Below are 20,808 nucleotides of genomic sequence, written 5' to 3' on the forward strand. Positions count from 1 at the left end.
TTTAAACATGAAGTTCATATATAATAAATTTAGCAAAATGAAGTTATAAGGGTTATCATTTTGTTATTTAGGGGAGTCATCTTAAGAATACTCCATGATTACAATGACAATAACTTGGGGGACAAATAATAAAAGAGAAACAAAGGAAAGCAGAAAAGCAAGAGAAAGATAGGGATTATCCTTTATGCATATAAATCTGTATCAAGAGAAAAAGAAAAAATAAGTAACAGAAATATCAAGCAAATCCAATGAATGATCTCTATTTACATACCAATTTGAATAATCTTTTAAATAACAGTTATTAAACATTTGGGAAAATATGACAAACAAATTTTATGTGCTGAAAGCATATTTTTCATGTATTTCAGACTGTAAAAACATTTACATTGGTAGTGCCACAGTACAGTATCAATTAATGAAGTTATAACTAAAGAATATGTTCCTATAACATTTTCAGCTAATGTAAATAGAATTAAGCTTTTTAATTACAAATTATTAAGGATAATCAATTATCTTACCATACAATAAGATTCAAAAAATAAAATTATGATATCACAAGGGTAATTTTTCTTATAGCTATTTACAAAATATTAACAAGGGCCCGGCGGCATGGCCTAGCAGCTAAAGTCCTCGCCTTGAACGCCCTGGGATCCCACATGGGCGCCAGTTCTAATCCCGGCAGCTCCACTTCCCATCCAGCTCCCTGCTTGTGGCCTGGGAAAACAGTCGAGGACGGCCCAATGCATTGGGACCCTGCACCCGCGTGGGAATCCCGGAAGGGGTTCCGGGTTCCCGGCTTCGGATCGGCGCGCACCGGCCTGTTGCGGCTCACTTAGGGAGTGAATCATTGGACGGAAGATCTTCCTCTCTGTCTCTCCTCCTCTGTGTATATCTGGCTGTAATAAAATGAATAAATCTTAAAAAAAAAAAACAAAATATTAACAAATTCGAGTCTAAAAAGTTAGTGCCCAATAGTTTATTGCAAGTATCCTTCTTAACTTCGCTCATTCAGCATGAAATTTTTTTTAAGATTTATTTATTTTTATTGGAAAGGCAGATATACAGAGAAGATGACAGACAAAGAGGAAGATCTTCCATCCAATGATTCACCCCCAAATGGCTGCAACTGCTGATACTGTGCTGATCCAAAGCCAGGAGCCAGGAACTTCTTTTGGGTCTTGCACGTGAGTAAAGGGTCCCAAGGCTTTGGGCCGTCCTCGACTGCTTTCCCAGGCCACAAGCAGGGAGCTGGATGGGAAGTGGAGCTGCCGGGATTAGAACCGGCGCCCATATCGGATCCCAGAGCGATCAAGGTGAGCTCCTTAACCACTATGCTATTGTGCTGGGCCCTCACAGAATTTTTATTTCAGTTTATACAAGTCTGTACTATGAGGACTTTTTTTCTTCATTTATATAGATCTGTAAGTTCCCAAAAAACTCACTTAATGTATCATGAATTTGAAGTAGGCATCCAGGTATTATATTTCACTGGTGAGTAAATGTTTGGCCAACTTGAGATACTTGAATGCTCCAGTGTTACAGGTGAAAATCATTAAGATCTAAATTGGAGATTCTAAAACAGCATACTTAAAACAGAAATTGTAGTCAAAGGTATTAGGGGCCTATACTACATATTGTTTCCCAACAAGGAACAATGAAGTAGAAGACAAATGACACTTATGCAATTCCGAAGTTTGTGCACAAATTAAAATAACCAGCAATCACATAAAGCAATTATGTTTTTCATAGAGGAAGAGAATCTGGAGCTTATTCAACTTTATATATTCAATATACTGCATTTGATACAGCTACTAGAGGGAGGAATTTTAAAAATTCAAGAATGGAATAGGAAAAGGGTAAGTGATCTATTTAGCAGAGAAATACAACCACATTTAAATACTTAAGCTCCTGGCTTCAGCCTTGGAAAACATAAAGCATGAAGCAACAGACAGATGAAGCAATGGATGTAATATCTTTGTCTCTCTGCCTTAATATAATATACATTGAATTAAATTGATACAACAAAAAGAAATAAATAATCACTGAAGTTTAAATATCCTATAATGAATTGTATCACAAGGGAAATGAAAGCAAAATAAAATAACCACAATCCTTAAAAAATTTAAGATTAACAGTGTGTGCATGACTATGTATGTACACACGTAGATGTATATTTATGTACACATACACATACACACACACACCAAAAGTCAAGCTGATGACTATTTTCTATTATTGCTTCTAGACTAGTCAAAGATTACAAAGAATCTACCTATGTTTTGCTATGCTCAGATATTTTTTTATTATTTATTATTTTTAATTCATTAATTACATTGTATTATGTGACACAGTTTCATAGGTACTGGGATTCTCCCCACCCCTCCCCAAACCCTCCCACCATGGTGGATTCCTCCACCTTGTTGCATAACCACAGCTCAAGTTCAGTTGAGATTCCCCCATTGCAAGCGTATACCAAACATAGAGTCCAGCATCTTTTTTTTTTTTTTTTTTTTTTTTTAATACTCTATTTTATTGTGTTGTTGACAATCTTTACATAGTTAATTACAGTTAAAGAAAGAAAAAGAAAAGAAAAAAAAAGGTTCAGGGGGATAGGGAGGTGGGTAATACTATTATGTCCACATTGTTTCCATCTTGTATCTGAGGTAAAGGGGGATATTGAGGGGGAAGCCCCACCCGGTTTCCCGCCCACCCCGAGTCCCGGATGTGGGGCATGCTCTGAGATATGTGCTCGAGTGGTGTTAATAGTTATCCGGTTATGAATCGCTGCCAGTTTCGCTCGATGAGGTCGTCCACTGATTGATATGGTCCATCATAAAGTCTCTGTTTGCCCCATATTTCGCTGCCAACATATAGCTGAGATGAATGATTGATCTGCTCTGTCTTCTGTCTTTTCTTGATTAGAGTTCTGAGTCCAGCAGTTCGATTAGGGAGATCTCCAAAGAAACTTTGAGGTATTCCCAGACTAGTTTCTTGTATGCTCTAGCAAGCACAGGGCCCGGCACAGTCCATCACCACGATCAGCTGGTGGTTGCAATTGCTGGGTTGGTTCTATTTTCAGTCCCGAGTTGCACTGGAACCAATGGGTGTTGCAGTCCAGTCTGGTTCTGCCCAGCACGTACTCGGCCCTCACACAAACCAGTGGGAGCTGCAGCCTAGTCGGGGCGACCCACAATAACCCCCACCAGGCCCGCCCCGTACTCTGGTTTGCCAGTATGTGTAGCAGAAGACCAGTCTGTCCCCCATCCCATTTGGCTCTTGTACGTGTCAATGGGTATTAAAGCTTAGTTCTATCTAACCAACTCAACCATCCAGCCCTCACGGGTGTTGTTGAGTGCCTCTCTATCTAGCCATCCCAGCCCCCGTCCCAGTCTTCATGCCCTCCCACGGGAATAGTGACCCAAGAAGGGGGAACCCACTTTTTCCCTCCCAGGTCTCTCTGTCCCGGTTTATGCACTCTTTAGGTGGTCCTGTGATTTGACTTGACAGAATTAGTCCCCAGTGCCAGCTTCTGCGGCTATGCCCAAACATCCCTCACCCACTCTAATTTATGCTTGCACCAGCAGGAATAATCAGCCCAGCCTGGCTTTTCCCTGATCTAGTCCACATGCAGCGCACAGGTGTTGTAGCCTTGCATAGTCTAGTCTGTCTCTATCCCAGCCCACGCTCTCCATTGGGAGTAGCTGTCCGGCGAGGGAACCAGCCCCTTAATCCCCCCCGCCAGTTCTGCCCCTCCCTTCCTTCCTGGATCTCATGTGTGCTGGTTGGGTGCTGCATTCATATCCAGTACAGGCAACCACGCCCTGGCATTCCATAATGTGTACTGGTTTTGTCACGACCAAACCCGGCTCATCCCACACTCTGATCTGGTGATCGGATTTGCCAGTGGGTGATACGGACTGATTCAGCCTGGTCTGCTCCTGACCCATGCTGAATGTGTGCCAGTGGGAAACTTTCCATGGCCTATTCTGGACTGTTTCCTATCATGCTTCTTGCGCTTACCTGCAGGGACTGTGTCCTGCCAGAGGAGTTGCCCAGGTTCCTCCATCAGATCCCCTCCCAAAGGCAGGTTTTGCGCATGCCAGGGGGTCCTTGAGCCAACCCAACTCAGTTCACCTCCTGCCCTAGCAGGAACAGTGGCTTTTCCTGGCTGGCTTTCACCCCATTCTGGTTTTTGTTGTTGGATGTTTCAGCCCAGCCATGGCTCGTCCATACCCACATACAGCTCACGCATGGCTCAGTAGGGGGTTGAGACCCAGCCTAGTCAGTCCCACATCTACCCCCTGGTTCTCCATGCCACCAGATGGTGTTGGGGTCTGAACTGGCCTGGTGCATCCAATTCCAGCCCACACTAGTGCCTCGGGTGACTGCAACTGTTTCCTAGATAGAACGCAGCCCCAATTCCAGCACATACGCCCCTTGGTGGGAACCTCAACCTATTTAGGGTGTCCCGTTACCTCCCCGATTGGGCTTGTTCCTAGCTGTAAATCATGCACCTGCCCGTGGTTGCTCTGGGGACCAGTAGGTGCAAGAGCCTAGCTCGGTATGACCTGTGTTCCATGCTGGTTTATAGTTTTGCTTGTAAACAAAGGTTTGTTCAGTCCTGCCCAGTACATTACGGTCCATTAACAAGTTACACATTTTGGAGCTACTATGCCCTGCTAGTCTGACCCCCAGATTTGGACGGCATGTTCACCAGCGAGAGCTATGACTCACCAGGGGAGCTTCCCAAGTACCTCCACTTGGTCCACTCCCAAGCCCAGTTTACATACATGCCATTGGTTTTTAGGCCAGTGCCCGGTGTACTCTGGCCTCCCATTTGGCCTTGTATGAGCTGTTGAATGTTGCAGCCCGGCCCACCCCACAGCCTATTCAGGATGCACATTTGGGTGCTGCTGCCTTGCCCAGTCCAGTCTATGGTGAATCCCTTTACCTGTGATTGATGGCAGGCTCCTTGGTCACACCTAGCTTAGTCCATAACCACCTAAAATTTAGGTTTACCAGTGGGGCCAAACTTTGTACAGGGTGTGGCCCACATATCCTGCACAGAGTCCACCCCAGTATAAGGTTCTAGAGTGCTAGTTAAAATTATGGACCTGCCTAATGTGACCAGTCTCCTGAACCAACATCATGTCAGGCAAAAAAATATCCTGCTAGACAATCTGGGGGTTATCTTCTGCATTATAGGTGTTCAAAGCTCAGCATTATTGAGTGATTAGAAGTTCTCCAAAAGAAGAGCCACTGGCGTTGGGAATCTTTAGGATTGACTCAGAACCCAGAAACAGTGGGGTCACCCTAGAGCTATCTAAGCAGCAATTCGGACATCCATTACCCCAGAGCTTCCCGGCCAGGCGGCCAGCAGGCAAAGCCTGGCACCACATGGTGCACTGGCCGCCCTGGATGAGGCCGAGGACTCGTTCACTGCCTTGCGGCAGTGTCTTTGGCGTGAGCCCCCAGCATTGGGTCCGACCCGGCAGGGGCACCCCCCACAGCCGCCACACTGTGAGGAGCGGCAGTTGCCCCCGAATCCCAAGGCCCGAACCCCTCCCAAACTCACCTAGCTGCCAGATATTAGCAGCTGGGTGGAGCTAGGAATTTTAAGCCAGTTCCCAAGTTCCCACATGGTGCACTTACCCTGAGGAATGAGCTCTCTTGGGTCCTGGATGAGGCCGAGGACTCGTTCACTGCCTTGCGGCAGTGTCTTTGGCGTGAGCCCCCAGCATTGGGTCCGACCCGGCAGGGGCACCCCCCACAGCCGCCACACTGTGAGGAGCGGCAGTTGCCCCCGAATCCCAAGGCCCGAACCGAGTCCAGCATCTTATTGTCCAGTTAAGTTCAACGGCTTCTTAGGTATACCCTCTCTGGTCTGAAGACAGAGCCAGCAGAGTATCATCCCAGTCAATTGAAAGCTCCAACATACCATCAGCAAAAATTTGCATCATTATGGAATTAATTGACATAGTAATGAGTAACCAATACGTTAAAAGTAAATGCGAGTTCTTAACCACCTTCTGTAACCACCTCATTGACATTTCAATTTTAGTTTATACACAACATATAACATGCATAACATAACATGTTTTACATAACATCATATCATCTTAAATTAAGGCAAACGTGGTATTTAACCTTTTGGGATTGGCTCATTTCCCTTAGCATTATGGTTTCCAGTTTGGCCCATTTGGCCACAAAGAACTGCATTTTATTTTTTTTAATAGCTGAGTAGTATTCCATGGAGTAGATGAACCATAGCTTTCTTATCCAATCCTCTGCTGATGGGCATTTTGGTTGCTTCCATGTTTTTGCAATTACTGATTGTGCTGCTATGAGCATAGGAGTGCATGTTGGTTTCTCATAAAACAAGTGTTCTGGATATATTCCTAGGAGTGCTATTGCTGGATCATACGGTATGTTGATTTTGAGTTGTTTGAATGCTCTCCATACTGATTTCCATAAAGGCTGTACCAGCCTGCAACCCCACCAGCAGTGGAGTAGGGTTCCCTTTTCCCCACAACCTCGCCAGCAAGTGTTGTTCGTGCTTTTATTCATGTGGGCCAATCTTAGTGGTGTTAGGTGGTACCTCATTGATGTTTTAATTTGGATTTCCCTTATTGCCAGGGAACTTGAGCATTTTTTCATAAGTTTATTTGCCATTTGGGTTTGTTCCTTTGTGAAGTGTCTGCCCATTTCCCGTGCCCATTTCTTGAGTGGCTTGTTTGTTTTGGTGTTTTGGCTGTTTTGTAGTTCTTTGTATATTCTGGAGATTAGCCCTCTATCACCTATGTCATGTGCGAAGATCTTCTCCCATTCTGTGGGTTGCCTTTTTACTTTGTTGATTGTTTCTCTAGCTGTACAGAAGCTTCTTAGTTTGATGAGGTCCCAATTGTTTATTCTGGTTTTGATTGCTATTGCCTTTGGTGTCCTGTTAAGGAAGTCGGGACCTACCCCTAGATCTTGCAGAGTATTTCCTACATTTTATTCCAAAAGTTTGAAGGTTTCTGGATGTAGGTTTAGATCTTTTATCCATTTAGATTTGATCTTAGTGTATGGTGAGAGATGTGGATCTATCTTTTTGTTTCTACAGGCTATCAACCAGTTGTCCCAACAGCATTTATTGAAGAGACCTTCCCATTTGCCTGGGTTGTCATTTGTCCTTTTATCAAAGATTATTTGACTGTATCTGTGTGGGTTCCCTTCTGGTGTTTCTATTCTGCTCCATTGATCTTCCTCTCTATCTTTGTGCCAGGACCAGGCTGTTTTGATAACCACTGCCCTATAGTATGTCCAGAGGTCCGGAACTGTGATTCCCCCTGCTAACTTCCTGTTCTTCAGGATGGTTCTAGCTATCCATGGTTTTTTGTGTTTCAAGATGAACCTTTGGATCATTGTTTCCAGTTCCATGAAGAATGTTTTGGTATGCTCAGATATTTTAATTTTATCTGCTATTGGAAAAAAGCCTCCAAGATAACAGAATTATTTCCACCTTTTTGTTTTTCTCCTTTTATATTTCAATCTTCTCACAATGAACATAAGCAAACTACTATTAACATTAGGATACTGGACATATACAATGTGTTACTTTAGAGGTCTTTCATACTGTTTCTCTGAAATGTTCTGGAACTATAAGTCATGAAGACAAAAATTCCTTTGGATAGACACATATGTTTAGAAATAGTTTCTAGTAACTGATAAAAAAGCTACTGGAAAAGGAATATCCCCTTTATTTGAGGTCAACCGTTCATATATATGTTGCTGTCACAGTAACTTCATAGGAGATTCAGTAGAAAAATAACTATGTATCTATCTTCAACTTTCAAATCCTCAGAGATTGAAAGTCAATGAATACCTTTTGTCATTACAAGCAACAAAACCAGAAAGAATAATTACTAATTTCTCTTAACAAGTATGATGGGAAAAAAATAAACCAGTAGGAAAACAAAGAGAGATTCTATCTACCAGAGAAGCATGACAGTACACTTGGAAATTAATTTTCACTTCATCCTAACAAAGTAGAAACAGCTGAATAAACAACAAAATTTCCTATAACTATCTGAGAATCAGACAGGCAGGATAAACAGTACTGTCAAAACTGGAGTGGAAAAAGAAAATAACATATTTTGCAAAAGAAAAGTAAATCACATTTTCATAAAAATTCATCAATAAGATACAATAGCACATAAGAAAAACAATTTGCCCATAGAGGAACCCCAAGCCGACTCACAGCTGACCCCCTCAGAAGAAACTCTATAGGCCAGAGGAGAATGGAGTGACATGTTCCAGATTCTAAAAGGAAAAAATTATCTGCCCAACATAATGTATCTAGTAAGCTTTCCTTTGTTTTTGAAAATGAGAGAAACTACTACATGGCAAACAAAAACACAAAAACATCACCTCTACTAGACCTGTCCTACAAATGTTATTAAAAGATGTCCTACTGACAGAAAAAAGAAATAGAATCTACCAAAACAAAAGGCAAAGGTGCAGGGCCATCCCAAGAAAATGACAAAAGATTAAATCAAGCTATAAACAACCCACTTTTAAAATGACAGAATCAAACTGCTACCTATCCATATTAACCCTCAACACAAATGGATTAAACTCATCAATCAAACAGCATGGATTAATGGACTAGATCAAAAAACAAAACCCATCTATTATTGCCTATAGGAGACACATCTCACCAAAAAGATCAGGGGAAAAAGGGAAAAGTGAAAGTATGGAAAAGGATATTGCAGGTTAATGGAAAGGAAAAAATAAGCTGGAATATCAGGTAACATAAACTTTTATGAGAAAACATAAAAAAAAGACATCACATAATAATCAAAGGATCAAGAAGAGATTACCATAATAAATGTACATGCACCCAATGTCCATGCACATAGCTACTTGAAACAAATATATATGTATTTAACAGGAGAAATAGATTTCAACATAATAACAGCGGGGAATAGTAATACAACATTAACATAAATGGGCAGTTTGACAATACAGAAACTTAGCAAGAAAACAAGAGTTCACTTGGACACTAGAGCAAATGGACTTAATTGATATCTACCAAATTTTTCCCACAACCCTCAGACAGAGAATACTTATTTAAAAATCAGTATATGGATCTTTCTCCAGGATTGACCACATTACAGGCCATAAAACAAGCCTCAGCAAATTAAAAAATCAAAATTAGACCATGCATTTTCCCTGACAATCATGAAGTGAAGCTAGAGACCAATAAGTCAAAATACCAAAAACGACATGCAAATACATGGAGACTGGATAATATTCTACTAAATGAGTAGTGAGGAAATCAAATGGGAAATGAAAAAATTACTTGAAACAAATGAAACCAAGACAACAAATCAAAACTTACAGGACATGATCAAGCTATTGGAAGTTAATCTCAGTCAATGTCTACATCAGAAAAATTAGAAAGTTCAATGAGTTAATCTTAAAGTTGAAGGAGCTAGAAAAACAATAGCAAAGCAATCCCAAGATCAACGCAAAAAAATAACTGACTAAAATAAATCAGGAAACACAGCAAATAGAGACCAAAAAAATGAACAGCATAAAATCAATGAATCTGAGATCTGCTTTTTGAGAAAAATCAACAAAACAGATTCCATACCAGCCCAACTAATCAAAAAAGAAGGGAAAAGAATCAAATCAATAACTTTGGAGATGAAAAGGAAACAAAACAGATACCTCCGCCTCAGATATACATAAAATTATTTAGGAACTATTACAAGCAACTATATGTCAACAAATCAGAAGACATAGAAGGATGGATAGATTTTCAACACATACAATTTACCAAAACTGAATCATAATGCAATTTATACTCTATCTTTTATTTATTTTTTAAAATGTACTTTTTTTTTTAATTGGAAGGTCAGAGATACAGAGAGGAGAGACAGAGAGAAAAACCTTCCATCTGATGATTCACTCCACAAGTGACCATGACGGCTGGAGCTGAGTTGATCCAAAGCCAGGAGCAAAGAACCTCTTCCAGGTCTCCCACGTGGGTGCAGGGTCCCAAGGCTTTGGGCCGTCCTCTGCTGCTTTCCCAGGCCACAAGCAGGGAGCTGAATGTGAACCAGGGAGCTGAATGTGAACCAGGATATGAACCAGTGTCCATATGGAATTCTGGCATGTACAAGCTGAGTACTTTAGCTGCTAGTCTATTGTGCCAGGCCCAATTTAACAATCTAAATGGACCTATAATCAGTACTGAGATTGAATTGGTAGTTAAATCCCTCCCAACCAAAAGAAGACCTGGACCAAATGTCTTCTCTACCAAATATTTCAATATACTAAACTCTACCAAATGTTTCAATAACTTACCCAATTCAAAACAAGCTATTCTAAGCAACAGAAAGGGAGGCAACCCTTCCAAAATTTTCTGTGAAGCCAATATTGCCTTAACACCAAAGCCAGACAGAGACACAACAGAAAAACAGAACTACAGACTGATCTCCTTGATGAACATAGATGCATAGATCCTCAACAACACACTACCAACAGGAGTTGGCAGGTAGATCATTCACCTGGACCAGGTTTGATTTATCCGTGGCATTCAGTGATGGCTTAACATTTGAAAATCAATATATGTGTTGCACCACATCAACACATTGAAAAATAAAAACCATATGATAATCTCAATAGATTCAGAGAAGGCATCTGGCAAAAATTCAACACTATTTCCTGCTAAAATCGCTAAGCAAGATAGGCACAGAAGGAATATTCTACAACATAATCAAAACAATTTACAAAAAACACAATGTCAGCATCATACTAAAATGGAAAAAGTCTGCAAGCTTTCCACTAAGATCTAAAACTATGCAAGGATGTCCACTTTCACCACTGCTATTCATTATAGTATTGGAAGTCCTTGCCAGAGCTTCTAGTCAAGAAAAACAAATTAAAGGAATTCCAATTGGAAATGAGGAATTGAAATTATCACTATTTGCAGATGACATCATTCTAGACATAGGAGAACAAAGAGACTCAAACAAGAGACTTTGGCAGGATACAAAATTAATGATCAGAAATCGATGGCACTACTATTCACAAATAATTTCATGGCTGTAAAAAAAATTGTTAAGTACAGTCCCTTTTAAAATAGTGGAGACCAATCTTAAACATTTGGGAATAAATATAAGCAAATATGTGGAAGACCTCTATGATAATAACTGTAAACATTAAAAAAGAAATAGAAATAGACATTAAAAGATGGAGAAACTTACCATTTTCCTAGATCAGCAGATCAACATCATCAAAATGTCCATATTACCAAAAGTAAAATAGAGATTCAACATGATCCCAATCAAAATCCCAACAACATTCTCCTCAAAAATAGAAAAAACACAAAAGCTCATCTAAAACCACAAGAGATCACACAGTCAAAGCTATAAGAATAAAAATCAAGCTGCCCCAAGGAATCACAATTTCAGACCATAAGACATACACAGCAGTGGTCATGGCAACAGTTTGGTGCTAGTACAGAAACAGGGAAGAATATCAATGAAACAGAATAGAAACTCCCAGAAGGGAGCCACACATGCATATCAAACCAATCTTTCACAAGAAAACTGGGGGAAAAAAAAAAAGATCCAATATAAGAAAACTGGAACTGTGACTGAAAAACTATTAATGCTTCAGTGCACAATGTACAAACTTACACACTGTAGTATAAGGCAAAGGGTATCCCAACAGGAAAGATTCATATAGTTCTTGAGTTTTACTTTGAAGAACTCTAGTAAGTTCTATAAAGTTAATACCAGAAAAAAATCACAGACGGAAAGGTATAAAACAGTCACTTTTAAATGTCAGGACACCGGGCCCGGCGGCGTGGCCTAGCAGCTAAAGTCCTCGCCTTGAATGCCCCGGGATCCCATATGGGCACCAGTTCTAATCCCGGCAGCTCCACTTCCCATCCAGCTCCCTGCTGGTGACCTGGGAAAGCAGTCGAGGATGGCCCAGAGCCTTGGGACCCTGTACCCATGTGGCAGACCCGGAAGAGGTTCCAGGTTCTCGGCATCAGATCGGCAAGCACCGGCTGTTGCCCTCACTTAGGGAGTGAATCATCGGACGGAAGATCTTCCTCTCTGTCTTTCCTTCTCTGTGTATATCTGGCTGTAATAAAATGAATAAATCTTAAAAAAAAAAAAAAAAGAAATGTCAGGACACCTACACTAATTAAAAAGCCTATACCTAGTAACTATTTCCTGGTAATTTACATAGTATGCTATGTTAAATTTTTTAGACATAACAAAAGGCAAATTGGTTTAAAACAGAAAGGAATTTAAAACCAGATCTAGCTATGTTAGGGGATGTTAGTTTTTATCAGACTAGAATAAAACAGAGAATGAATGCTAACAGCAGAAAAATATAAATTTTAAAGAACTGAGATGCTGGAAATTAAAAATATTTTAACAGAATATCACTGGAAGCTATTAACAGTAAGACTTTGACACTGAAATTCAGAGAAAAGTTTCAATAGAAAAACAGCATAACTATGATAGGCATTAAATGCTTACAGCAGAGCATCAAAGAAAAAAATTAAATAGAAGCAATATTATTTAAAAAGTTACAGATCTTTTTCACAGAATAATGTCATCTAATAAAATGCAGATTTAGGAAACTTCAAAATCAAAATGCATTTAACCGTGCATGCTATTGTTCATTTATTCATTTTTTGTAATATTTATTTTTATTACAAAGTCAGATATACACAGAGGAGGAGAGACAGAGAGGAAGATCTTCCATCCAATGATTCACTCCCCAAGTGAGCCGCAACGGGCCGGTGCGTGCCGATCCGAAGCCAGGAACCAGGAACCTCTTCCGGGTCTCCCACGCGGGTGCAGGGTCCCAATGCATTGGGCCGTCCTCGACTGCTTTCCCAGGCCACAAGCAGGGAGCTGGATGGGAAGGGGAGCTGCTGGGATTAGAACCGGCGTCCATATGGGATCCCGGGGCATTCAAGGCAAGCTCCTTAACCACTACACTATCACGGTGGGCCCACATCATTCATTAATTTTAATCTCAGTTTTTAGATCATCTGTCTTGGTATCACAGTTCATCATTTATGGGTTCAGGAAATAAATTCCTCACTGATAATGATAAAGTATAGCAAATGCAAAATCTATATGCAAGCATAATATTTCTGATGCAAAAAAATTAAAAATCAGGAAAAAAGGTTTGAAGAAGTCCCAGAAAGGAAAGCATATATACAAGAAACAAACACAATCACATTTTCTTTTTCTTCAGACATTATTGTTATCAAGAATACATGAAAACACATGCTAACTTTAAATGCCTCCAAAACTATACATTAGGAAGGAGAAATGAAGACAAAACAAAACAAAAAGAAAAATCTAGGGGAGGTTTGCTAGAAGACCTGTCTAGTAAGAAGGAAAATGATATCAAAGTTAAACATGTAGATCTACACACAAAAGCACATTACAGAGAGAATAGAGAAAAACAGATTTTATTTTTCATTGATCTAACAATCCATTAAAATAATATCACTACATTATGTTTAAGGGAAATGAATAACAAAGATATAAAGGACAAAAGGAAAGAAATAGAAATATAAATTACATGCAGTGTCATAAAGCCATATCCTATTACAATTAAGTGAACTTAATTGAGTTTATTGGTAAAAATACTATTTTTACTTCAAAGAGAATGAAGAGAGACCTGGTTCCACCCACAAGTCTATCTGCTAATGCAATCTTTAAGAGGCAGCTAGTAATGGCTTATGTAGTTAGAATTTAAAAAAAAAAAAATCCTGTGGAATCATATGGGAAATCTGATTTCCAGTCTGATTTCCAATGTCTGATTTCCAGCTCTCTCCATTCCAGTTTCTTTTTGATATGTATCCTGGAGGCAGCAGTTGATAACTTAAGTATTTGGATACTGTCATGCAGGAGGGAGACCAGACAAAATTTCTGGATCCTGACTTCAACCTGATCTAATCAAGGCTGTTGCTGGAATATAGGGAATGAATAGAGAGCCAATATTTCTGACTCCTTTGAAGTATAATTTTTAAAAAATCAATTAATGCAACTTCTTATTCAATCAGCTAAAGAAAATTTACATCAACATAACAAGTATATGAAAAAGATAAACAAATCCATTATCCTTTATGACACTCTGTACACTAGGAAAACACCATCTTAAACATGATAAAGCATATCTATAAAAACCATAGGGAAACATCATATTTAAGACTGAGAGAGCAAAAACTCCTGCTGAGACCAGGAACAAGTTATCGATTATCCCTTTGGATCAATCTTTATAGTATTGTCTTGAAAGTCTTAGATAATAACGTAAGCCATACACCCCGAAGAAAAAAATCAAGAATAAAAGGACTAGAAAGGAGGAAAAAGCTGAGAAAGATGTTTGTGCATGAAATGACTGTCTAAACAGAAACTAATAATCACTGAACCAAATACAAGACTAAAAGACTGCAAGATGCACATTCATACATAATATCAAACTGCCCCCTCCTAGGAACAATAAAGAACATTAAATAACACTGACGGACATAAAATAAGAAAAATTCAGCTACATAGAACACTTGAAAATAAGTAATCTACAAATTAACAATGCGTAAAAATGTATGCCAGCTGTATGTAGCTTTTCCCTAGTATTCAGAAATTAACTAAATGCTGGACCATATAGGAAGCCTCATAAACCCCCTCTCAGGAGTATCACAGTGGACATAAACTACACACCAATGAAAAAAGGATGTACTCATAAGGTGCAGATATTGAAACATTAGTTACATTAATGCTTAGAATGCTTGCATCCATCTCTACGGTTTGAGATTTTAGTCGCCTACCGATGTATACAATGATACACAAAATGTCACAGAACAGTTAGGATGTACCACCTATAAGGATGATTTGACTTAATTTCAGATTTTTAGCTTTCTAGTAAATATAGGGGAAAATGAGTGCCAAATAGTAAAAGAAAACAGCTGTTTGAAATAAATTTTTTTTTAAAGATTTTATTCATTTTAGGGCCCCTCGGCGTGGCCTACTGGCTAAAGTCCTCGCCTTGAACGCCCCGGGATCCCATATGGACGCCGGTTCTAATCCCAGCAGCTCCCCTTCCCATCCAGCTCCCTGCTTGTGGCCTGGGAAAGCAGTCGAGGATGGCCCAAATGCATTGGGACACTGCACCCGCGTGGGAGACCTGGAGGAAGTTCCTGGCTCCTGGCTCCGGATTTGCACAGCACTGGCTGTTGCGGCTCACTTGGGGAGTGAATCATCGGACAGAAGATCTTCCTCTCTGTCTCTCCTCCTCTCTGTATATCTGACTTTGTATATATTCTATTTTTATTGCATATGGGATCCCGGGGCTTTCAAGGCGAGGACTTTAGCTGCTAGGCCACGCCGCCAGGCCCGAAATAAATTCTTAAAAATTAAAGAAATATACTAGAAAATCCCTGGTTGCTTAAAAATGAAACACTTGTACTTTTAGGAACAGTCTAATATAAAAGAATAAACAAGGAGTAAACTTTGTGATATAGGTAAAGTTGCTGCTTGAGATGCCTGTGTCCAGTATTTGGAGTTCCATTGTTTGCTCTAATCTAGCCCTAGCTATTGCTGGCATTGGGTGGGTGAAAAAGTACATGGGAAAAACTCCTTTCTCAATATCTTAATCTCTGCCTTTCAAATTAAAAAAAAGTTACCAGAAAAGAAAAAAGAGAGAGAGAAGACAGAAATGAAGAAGGCGAGAAAGAACAAAACAAAACTAAAAAATATAGTGATTGATCACAATGGGTAACAACTCACAAATTCTTGCATTTAGGACCAAATTGTGTTAACGGGTAAAACCAGTGGGAGTGACCTGGCCATCTCATATGTCTCTCACCATGTTTTGCACTCTTTGTAACTCTTTCAAATGAATATTATGGAAAAAATCTTACAAGTAGACAGTCATGGGATGTGGCCTGGTAATATTTATGGCTTACACAAAAAAGTTGAAACCAATCCTCTAAACTCCTATCTAAAACTAGTAAATGGAAAATCGAAGCAAAATAAAAAGAAGAAATTATTGAAGGCTTAAAGGCAACAATAAAGTGTGGGAAACAATAAAAGTCAAGATTTTTAAAAAGTGAACTGAAATTTCCTATACAAACTGACTGACCCCCACTTCAAAATAGGCAAGAGAAGGAAAGGCAATTTATTTATGTTAGAAAATAAAATAGAATGATGGTAAATCCATTAGAAGAATTTCATTTATCTTACACAAATTCACAAAAAATTCCATTCCAGAATACAGAAAATAAATTATTTCCAAACTGGACAATACAAATGTTCATATTAAATCTATCAAGCTGATTTCATTTATATTTATTTGCAGAAAGGGAAATGGAGGCTTAACTACAACCATATTTAATCACAGATTTATTGCTAATACAGTACATTGAAAAAAATCTTAAAGGCAGCTGAGCTTAGTCTATACTTATAACCAAGGCTACAACAACTAATTTAGTATTTTTGTTCTTTAACTCTCATTAGGGTTTTCAATTAGAAAAACAAGATGCTTTACTCTTAAGCTTTGGGGTTTATTGTCTCTAAACCCACAATTCTTTTACCTTCTTCAAGTACAATTTAAGGTAAGAGCAGTCGGCATGAATGCTAAACAAATTACTGGAGATAATGCATCAGTTTGCATTCAAAAGATGGCCTTAATCGTACCTGGTTCTGTTGGAATCAGGATTGAGACTGTCCATCAGGAGTCTGACCCTCTCTGTCATTGTCTCCTACTGGACTGCCACAAGTTAAGGTTGTCATACTTAACACTAAATAGATCTTTACTTTTTTTTTCCTATTTATGTAGCTGCACTAACAGAAGGAATTATGGTCCAATAAGAGGAAATAAAGTACTGATGTATGTCAGATTGTAAAATCTCCTAATCAAGGGCAGAACATCTTGCAGAGACCATTTCATAACCTAAAAGTAAAAGAAAAAAAATCATGCAGTTGTTCAAAATGTTTTTAAAAATCAGTAAGAATTGTTTCAAATTTAATACACAGTAGCAACACATAGTCTCTATAGTCAATAATAAATTATAAATGATAAATGTGCAACATTAAAATTATTAAGTTTTACTCACTTTAAAGCTTTGCATTGTTAAACCAATATTCATACCCCCCCAAAAAAATCCTTACTAAAACATTACAGAAAGAATGCAAATATATTAGTTGGCATTTTCAACACTCACAAGTTATAAATGCTTATCAATTTCTGTTTTAAAAATTTGTGAAAATGTTACATCTCAAGTTAAAGCATGAATACAATCTAATTTGAACAATGCAAGACTGAATGAGTAAGCATCATCATGTTTAGGAATTTTAATGTTTTTAGAGCAACCGTCAAGTGATAGAAACCTAAAATTTGGGGGGTCATTTTCCTTTATGAAGGGATAGAACTGTATCATATTAATGAACTTTTAAAGTTTTAACTTTTTTGAAGACCATGGAAAAAGTGCATTCCTTCAATTCATTAAAAAATCTATTTTGAAACAATGGAAGAGACAAATATATTTCCCATTTTTTAGTCTGTTTCACAAGGGAAATACCTGGAGCTGTGTCAACGTTAATGCTGGGGGCCAGGAACTTAATTTAAACCTAATCCAAATCTCCAAAACCTCCGAACTACGACTCAATTACCTCTGTAATTAATCAATCTAGTGGACACAATAGCAGGAAGTTGCAGTAGAGAACACAGTCATTACGCTTGCATGCAGACATTGTAAGAGAGGATGTATGTGATCCAAGCAGCATTTAAACTACTGTATGTGCTACAGGTTTCCACTTTTGAAAAATCCTTGCTGGTTTTTAGGAAACTACACCCTATGACTCTTAAGAGGACTAAGGCTATAGCACTTTAACAGTGGAAATTCCACCAGCCTGAATAGCAGAGTTGAATAAGTTGTTTCAAAAGATTTATTTATTTTTATTGGAAAGGCAGATTTACAGAGGAGAGACTAGAAGAGAAAGAATCCCAAGCATTACTCCCATGTACTACTGCAGAGACCTCAGTCTAGAGAATAGTGTCTCTAGGGTGTTACTTCAGTGTTTTGGTATTTTTAAGAGACTCTTAGTTTGTTGCTTCTGAGTTAAGAAAATCTTTCCAAGGTTTATTGGTTGACAAAGTCTCCCTTAGTGCATCCACACACACAGGAGCATGTTGCAAAGCTTGGCCAGGATAATTGTCTAACCTATTCTGCTTTCCATCCCCTGATGAAGCACTTGACATCCAATCATGAGCTGGTTGTCATGACCCCCGTGTGCAACTGGACATGCTGCCAACTGCACAGGCATCAAAAACTCAGGAGGCCTAGCTGTTGCATGCAATCCATGCTTGAACCACATATATTGTGGCTTTTTCCTGTGCCTGGGGTCTGAGAGCAGAGTTTTAGTTAGGGTTCCCACAAGATACCTTATCTGGGGTGACCTCAGACCTGACTCATGTGTGCGCCAGCCAGTACAGGTCAACTTTGGTTTGTCACCTATGCTACCCAACACACATACCAACGGACACAGCTTCATCAGTTCGACATGAGAACTGATAAGTGCCGTGGTTCAGCGAACCTGGCAGTCCACCATAGACCCAATCCTTACATATACCACTGAATGCTGTGGCCTTGTCAGGGCCACCCCGAAGAACCGTCACCAGGTCTATACCCAACCCCTGTTTTCTGCCAATTCCAGCCTCTGCTGCATCTTAGCTTAGCCCAGCCTGTATCCCATCTAGATCTCATGTACACCCAAAGGTGCTGAAGCTTAGCTCAGCAGAACTTACCCCAGATCGGGTCTTTCTGTATGCTAATAGGTACTGTTGTCTTGTCCAACCCGACCCACCCCCCAAGACCCTGGTACAGTATAGTTGGGGAGTGTTCACAGTTCCCCAACAGTCATGTTCCCACTCTAAGATCTTGTACCTGTCAGGGCATATTGTGTTTCAGCCTGGCATGACTTGTACCTAGTCCTGGCACTTCCTAGCTAGTATATGATTAGCCAGGTGGGAACCTGTTCCAGGTCTGGTGCACACCAGCAAGTACAGCAACCTATTCAGGGGCTTTACTTATAAAACCAACATAGTATTTCTTTACCACAGCTGATTATTCTGTTATAATAGCAATCTACTTTCCATTAAAATTTTTAAAACTTACCAGGAGAAAAAAGGAGGAAACGAAACAAAAATTTTAAAATCTTATTACTAATACATATGAAACAATCAAGTAACAACAGTGCTTTTTAGAAACCCAAGCACTGTTGTTTTTCATTCCTGCCAAAATTTTTTTTTTTAAAGATTCATATTTTTATTGGAAAGTCAGATATGCAGAGACAAGCAGAGACAGACGTTTTCCATCCTCTCATTCACTCCCCAAGTGGCCACGAAGGCCGGAGCTAAGTCAATCCCAAGCCAGGAGCCTATTCTGGGTCTCCCACGTGGGTGCAGGGTCCCAAGGTTTGGACTGTCCTCCACTGCTTTCCCAGGTCACAAGCAGGGAGCTGGATGGGAAGTGGGGCTGCCGGAATATGAAGCAAGATTAATACTTCAGCCAGTAGACTACCATGCTGGGGTCTCTGCCAACAAATTTCAACATGAAATCATTTTCTGTTTTTACAGGCAAGTAAACGGAGGTAGAGAAAGCAAACAAAGGGAAAGCAAGCAAAGAGATATATTATCCAAATCAACAGTAAATGGAAAAATGCAATTCAAATTTTAGATTGTTCACCTCCAGACAATGATTACTAATGTAATCTCATTAGTAATGCTAGTTAAGTAAATTACCAAATAACTCAGAGCAAACCTGTTCTCTTTAAGAAATAAAATTAAATATCGCAATATGAGTTAATGCTTCCATATTAATAGAGACAATGCACAAAAAGCATATGCTCTTCACCTAAATTGTCATCTTTCATATTTGTTGTCCACTACGTAATCTTGATTTTGAGATATTTCCTATTTTTTTTCATTTTAGTTCTGTTGTTAATAAAAAATAATTTATACCATTTTATACAACTAAGAAAAGCAATTACCACTTAAATTTCACTCTTGATTATTTATTATTTTTCTTTTGTGTTACACTGGCCTCATCACCCCACTGAACAGTTTTTATGCCACAAGAGTTTTGTTAACTCATGTCTCAATTCTCTCTGAAATCACTTATTCCCAATTCCTGTCAATCTTTTCCAAAAAATTCTTGAAACAAACTTGATTTAACTTGCTTTTTCTTCTCCATTATGCAGTGGCTTAAAATAGAAAAGTCACAAGTAGCTCTGAAATTAAGCAATTCCTCTGAAAATACTTCAAAAGTTTTTGTAAGACAGTGTTTTTGTGGGCCTGAAATGATGGCTCAGTGACTAAAATCCTTGCCTTACACATGGCAGGATCCCATATGGGCACCAGTTCTAATCCCGGCAGCTCCACTTCCCATCCAGCTCCCTGCTTGTGGCCTGGGAAAGCAGTCGAGGACGGCCCAGAGTCTTGGGACGCTGTACCGCGTGGGAGACCTGGAGGAAACTCTTGCTCATAGCTTCAGACTATCTCAGGTCTATGTGTTGCATTTATTTGCAGGTCAAGTTGCGGACAGAAAGTATTTCTCTTTGTCTGTGTTTCCTTCTGTCTGTAAACCGCCTATCCAATAAAAATAAAGAGAGAGAGAGTAACAACAGGCAATAAAAGAACAAGAAAATCAAGCCACAGAAAAGATAGAAAACAAGTAACAAAATGGCAGTAGTTCTTTAAAACAAACAAAAAGCTGTTTAT

At 39.3% G+C, this 20,808-nt stretch overlaps 1 protein-coding gene across 1 annotated transcript in view; it reads right to left on the minus strand.

The window, feature by feature from the left end:
- Positions 1-20,808, minus strand: part of LOC131478683 (probable ubiquitin carboxyl-terminal hydrolase FAF-X) — a 148,310-nt gene that overhangs the window by 111,937 nt on the left and 15,565 nt on the right.

This window comes from Ochotona princeps, chromosome Y (genome assembly GCF_030435755.1).
Source record: "Ochotona princeps isolate mOchPri1 chromosome Y, mOchPri1.hap1, whole genome shotgun sequence".
NCBI lineage: Eukaryota > Metazoa > Chordata > Mammalia > Lagomorpha > Ochotonidae > Ochotona > Ochotona princeps.